General features: G+C 35.1%; 2 non-coding genes across 2 annotated transcripts; both read right to left on the reverse strand.

Annotated features, from left to right (window-relative positions):
- Nucleotides 1-4,878: 4,878 nt before the first annotated feature.
- Nucleotides 4,879-4,974, reverse strand: LOC112291960 (small nucleolar RNA Z43). Its single transcript, XR_002972566.1, has one exon. It is a non-coding gene; the product is annotated as a small nucleolar RNA Z43 (small nucleolar RNA).
- Nucleotides 4,975-5,542: 568 nt separating this feature from the next.
- LOC112291959 (small nucleolar RNA Z103) lies at nt 5,543-5,632 on the reverse strand. Its single transcript, XR_002972565.1, has one exon. It is a non-coding gene; the product is annotated as a small nucleolar RNA Z103 (small nucleolar RNA).
- Nucleotides 5,633-6,145: the final 513 nt, after the last annotated feature.

Raw genomic sequence — 6,145 nt, forward strand, 5'->3', positions numbered from 1 at the left:
AGCTTTTGAGCAACAAAGAACGGTCCTCTTGAAACCAAAGCAATTTCATCTCTGAGCAATGAAATCAACATTGACTGTTGATTCAACTTTTCTCAAGCAAATCTAGTCCAGTATGTCCTCAGACCCTCTTGTTTATGATATCGAGAATAATTCTTCCAAGTCTCATGATCCTTCTAAGTTCGAGTTCAAGAATAATCTATTATATTTTGAAGGATGCCTATATGTTCCAGAAGGAGAAGTACGTTTACGTGTTCTTCAAGCACGTCATGACTTTCCAGCAGCAGGGTACTTTGGATATATTAAGACTTTGGAACTCATATCAAGAGATTTTTGGTGGCCACAAATGTGGAAGTCAGTCAAAGACTTTGTACAATCATGTGATATTTGTTCAAGATCAAAAATTCCTCGCCATCGACCTTACGGACTTCTTCAGCCATTACCTATACCAGAACAATCATGGTCTTCTGTTTCTATGGATTTCATCACAGATCTTCCAAGCTCAAGATCTTATGATTCTATATTTGTGATAGTAGATTGTTTCACCAAGATGGCACATTTTGTGCCATGTACAAAATCTATCACAGGTGAAGAAACAGCTAAGCTTTTCATTGATAATATCTATCGCTATCATGGATTACCTAAAGATATCATATCAGATAGGAGAACTCAATTTGTGTCAAGATTTTGGAGGACCCTTTTCAAGATTTTAAAAGTGGACATAAAGCTATCTTCGGCTTTCCATCCTCAAACTGATGGACAAACAGAGCGCGTAAACTAAGTCTTGGAGCAATATTTAAGGTGTACTATTAACTACCAACAAGATGAATGGACAACCCTTCTACCATTGGCAGAGTTTGCTTATAATAATACGGTACATTCTTCCACGCAACAAACACCTTTCTTTGCCAATTATGGCTATCATCCACGACTTGATATTTTTGATTTTTCAAAAGTTGATAATCCTGCAGCAGAAGATATGGCAAATCGGTTGTCAGAGTTACATGCAATAATGAAGACGCAATTGAAGGAAGCTCAAGAACGACAAAAGATAAACGCAGATCTATATCGTAAGGAGCAACCACAAATCAACGTGGGTGATAAGGTATGGCTACTTCGTCGCAATATCAAGACTACTCGACCTTGTGACAAGTTGGACTATCGTAGGCTTGGCCCCTTTTCTGTTTCTGAACAGATCAACCCAATTGCATATCGGTTACATCTACCGGAGTCAATGAAGATCCATCCTGTATTCCACGTGTCTCTTCTTGAACCATATAAGACAGTGGATATAGAAGGAAGAAGACAAATGCCACCGCCTCCTATAGAAGTAGATAATAATGAAGAATTTGAGGTGGAAGAGATATTAGACTCAAGGCGGCGCCGAAATAAGCTGGAATATCTTGTTCATTGGCGCGGATATGATATTAGTAAACGCACATGGGAGCCATCCAGGAATCTAGGAAATGCATCAGCTAAAGTCAAAGTTTTTCATCAACGACATCCATCAAAATTAAGATGAAAATCTCTCTTATAAAAGAGACAAGATTGAGGCAAGATAACATTCAATTTCCTATCCTTGTTTGTAACTTCTTTGCATTTGTGACGCTAATTAGATGGAGAGCCAACAACCAGCGGATTCAACTCAAGAACCTTCGTTTGCTGACCTGCTGGACGAGACATTACGATTGTCACAACCTTCAAGACGACGCAATCAAGATGAAGATCTTCAAAAACGACATGTTCTTCCTCGAACAGATGGTGAGATACAACGCGTTTGGTATCACGATTTGGGAAGGGACTCTCGATGTTTGGTGATTTTGCTAGAGGTAGGAACAACTCCTGATGGTGTTCCGAATATTCTATTCGAAGGAAGTTACGAAGGCCTCAACAATGATCAAATAACTGGGTGGTCTTCCCGCCCTGGTATGGGACACTACCGATGGTTGAGAGGCCCTATCAATGATCTTCGAAGAGAACAGAGATCAGAGTATGTGGCGAATACAATTCGTCGCATCATAGATTTCCTCAACATATGATGACCGCTCCTCGTGGAACTCGTCTCTAAAAGGGGGGGTAATGTCACGGCCATAATCATGTAAGCTAATAATTACATATAGAAATAGGTAGAAGTAAGTAAAAGTAGATAAAAGTAAGTTAATTCTATAATATTTAATATAGAAGCTTCCTAGAAACTTCCTAGACGCTGCTTTGACTTCATAGGTGTCTTTAATTGACTTTTTGGATTAGAAACGTGGTCAACCAGTTGGCCATGTGCCACACATGTTGTTAGCTTGAAGATCAAGCTAACTATGTGGCCCACACGTAGAAAAACTTACCTTGTAAGTCAAGGCATGTGTCCTACAAAGTCAACACATATTGGAGGTCCTATAGAACGTCGCCACGTAGCCCCTAGTTAGATAGTATATATAGAGACAAGAGTGAAGGCTTCTTCACTCTTGTCAACTCCTTTCTTGCTTCTAGTCCAGGTTCAAGAGTCTTTAGTTTCTTGTTTTGTGGTAATAGCCATTCCAGTTTCCTTTTAATATACCTACTTGTTTATATTTTGACTTATTATATCGAGATAGCCTTTTGGTGTATATTTTCCCTCATCGAGTCTTTGTCCTTGACAGATGTAATAATTAATTATCATAATAGCTTAATAATGTTTAATATAATTTTATATTTATCTAATTCATTTATCTTAAGATTATTGTAGCTAGAGAAGTATAATTATCTAATTAATTAGATTTTTTGTAACCTTAATTTTTTCTATAACTTAACTCAAACATCTATAAAAAGTCATAAGTTTAGTATAGCTAAATCCTTATTGATAGGTGTAAGAGCTTTCATGTATGCTGTAAAAAAAAATCATATTTTATTATTTAAACTACATCCATTTTTTATTGTAAAAAAACTTCAAGTAATATTTCAAATATAATGTCATATTTTTTGGACTTACAAATGCACCAATTACTTTTTAACATCTAATGAATGATTTTTTTAGAGAATTTTTAGATTATTTTGTTATTTGTTATTTAGTCAACATCTTAATCTATTTCAAGAGCATAGAAGAATATAAATTTTATATTCATGTTATCATACAAAAACTTAAAGATGCAAGATTATATGCAAAGCTAAAAAGATGTGTGTTTCATTCTACTTAAGTTGACTTTTTGGAATATATCATTTTAAATAATGGACTTATGATAGACTTTAAAAAAAAATCAAACTATCATAGATTGGAAGATCTCAAAAACAATAAGATATGTCTAATATTTTTTGAAATTTATTAATTACTATTTGATTTTGATTAAATTTTTTTTTTTAATTGCAAGTCAATTCACACCTTTGACTTATAAAGTCAAACTTGAGTAGAATAAAGAAATTGAAGCAATATTTGAAGTATTTAATACAGTTTTTATTTATGCATCAATCTGGTAATATGTTAACTTTTGTAAGATAATTTTTATAAAAATAGATACATTAGACTTTGGTTTAGATATTATATTTTCACAAATAGAAGTAGATGACAAACTTCATACATTAGGTTTTTATTCATGAAAATTTTTAGCAATCAAAATCAACTACAAGATCCACAATAAAAAACTTCTTGGAATTGAGGATTCATTTCAAAAATGACACCATTATCTAAACAATTTAGAATTTAGGTTTAGACAACTAATAATTGGATAAAAATTTATTAAAATCCAATTGAATTAAAGTCTCAGAATTTGGATATCAAAGATTAATAAGATTTTTTTTTTTTTTTTTTTTTTTTTTTTTATCTTGAATAATTTGCCGATTGGATTTAAATTTTTTTTTGTAAGTTGTGAACTTTGTTGCTAAAACTTTTGCAAAATTTAAGAGAAAATGCAACACTTCAATATAGACTTATTGTTGCTAGAAGATCAACATTAAGTTTAAAAAAAGAGGATGGCCAATATTCAAACAATTAAAGAACTTTTTGTGCCAATTAATAAGTTAGTTTCTTCTTTAAAATCTTATACTTGTTGTTAATTAGATGATTAAAATTTATGAAAAAATTTAAGTAAGATCTATAATATAATCAATAATTAAGAAAATTTTGAAACTACCTTAGAATTAATTAGATTTTGGTTAAGATTTCATTAGGCTTTTATTGTAATTTGTTTTGATTTTGATTAGACTTTTTGTTAGAAATTTTATATTGTATTATAGAATACTTGATATGAAATCTACCATCGTAATTATTAGTAAAAGAAGTGTATCTTACTGATTAGTCTATTTTATGTTAAAAACTCTATTTACTTACAAATTGGACCCTAAAGAAAATAATATGAAAAATTATTATGTAGAAGTTATGTAAAACAAATAAATATAACTTGAAATAGAGATTTGTAATTGCATTGTAGAAAGCCTCAGTATAATGTCATGTATTCACTTAGAGCACTTTAAAAGGAGAAATGATTGAAATATAAATTCTCAGACCTACAATAGAGACGTAGTTATTTTCATATGCAAGTATAGACGAAGTACTTTTCTAATGTTCCACTAATGAATTATGGATTATGGAATCACTTCTCATTGAAATACATCTTCCATCTTGTTAACTTATATCCATAATCAGAAAGCGAAAACAAAATAGATTCAACACCCTATTAGTTATTCCGTGATTTGTGAACTCAAATAAATTCATTTTTCTGTTGTAATAGTGTCTGTGAACAGAAGTCCAAGATTACCGTGAAAGCAATCTCAGTTTCTTACAAGGACTGTCGAATATGTTCTCAGTGTCATAAAGCGTATGACGGAGAGGTAACGCACTCCGCGGCAGTGTTTGCTTTTTGAATGTGTATGAAAGCAGAGTTCATAGAAGTAGAAATATACCCAGTGCAAGCCAAGGGACATCAGACTATGGGTGATGATCTTATCAGAATAGTCAGCATGGGCTGTGGACCAGTATGCCGAACGAGACCTTTCTGTATGTCGTCATTGTCCCATCACTCCCCACTTCTATTCCCTTCCTCACCAAACCACGATTCTGCCTCCATATTCACTCACAGCGAATTCCAATGTTGCAACATTGCGCTGCGTCGTGGACTCCACGCGATCATGCTGCTCCTACCAACCTTACACCGCAAATCTCACAAAACCCCTCCCTATCATCCAGGCCACACAGATGCGACACTGCTCAGGATTATATCATGTTGGAAACGACTAGTTCTCTTCAACGCCCCCTCGCGGAGGTTAAAAGCGAGCTGGGATTATCAAATTGTCATTGCAATCTCCTCCATATGGCCCCCGACATGAAGCACTCTCGCACATCTCATCACCAAAACTTCTATGACCTACCGGCTTACACCAACTCTACTTCACTCTGAGCCACAACACAACTTTGGGACAAATGATTGTTAACAACATGCATCAAAAGTCTGCCGAACTGCTCACTCGCTCGCAACTCTGGCAGCTCCACCATTCAATCACTGCGCACAAGGCCACAGCATTGTACACACGGGATTGCGTATCCCAAGCCCTCACCGCAAAAACGGGTCTACGCAATGGCACGAAGGATCAGTTTTCCTGGCTTGGCTCTTTTGACCTGATTAGCACAGATGGAATCAGAGTCGATCAATGGGGAAAGTATCCTCACCTCCTCCTGTGCCACTCGCTCACTATAGGGAATCACAAGTCTCAAATATCCATGGAAGGTTTGGAAGCTGCATCAGCTCTCAAGCCCAGCGGGCCGAAAGCTTTAGACGGCCACTGCGAATGTTTCAGAAACAAGCCTAAAGGTTTATTGTCATCGACTTCGACGCAATATCCTACACTCGTCATTAAGCACCAAGCTACAACCACTAAAATCCTGGAAAGTGTGCTCATACGACTCCAAGGCAGAGACGTGGACGCCAGCGTGGAGTCCTAACCCTAATTCTTCCTTCCTGGGATCCTAGTCCCGTGTCATCCCCACTTTTTCATGGCTTAGGAAGTCCTAAATGTGTTTGGGAGAATTAAGCACACCAAAAGTTGGAATTTGATTTAGAAATGTTTAGGATTTCATGGTGTTCCATCTCATGTTCCAATCTAAGTTCAAATTCTTCTTATCTTTTGCAATTAAAATCAGTGTTTGTAATGTTTTTATATAAACTTCTTGTACTGATTTCTATTCATA

This window comes from Physcomitrium patens, chromosome 14 (genome assembly GCF_059467195.1).
Source record: "Physcomitrium patens ecotype Gransden chromosome 14, ASM5946719v1, whole genome shotgun sequence".
In the NCBI taxonomy this organism is placed as follows: domain Eukaryota; kingdom Viridiplantae; phylum Streptophyta; class Bryopsida; order Funariales; family Funariaceae; genus Physcomitrium; species Physcomitrium patens.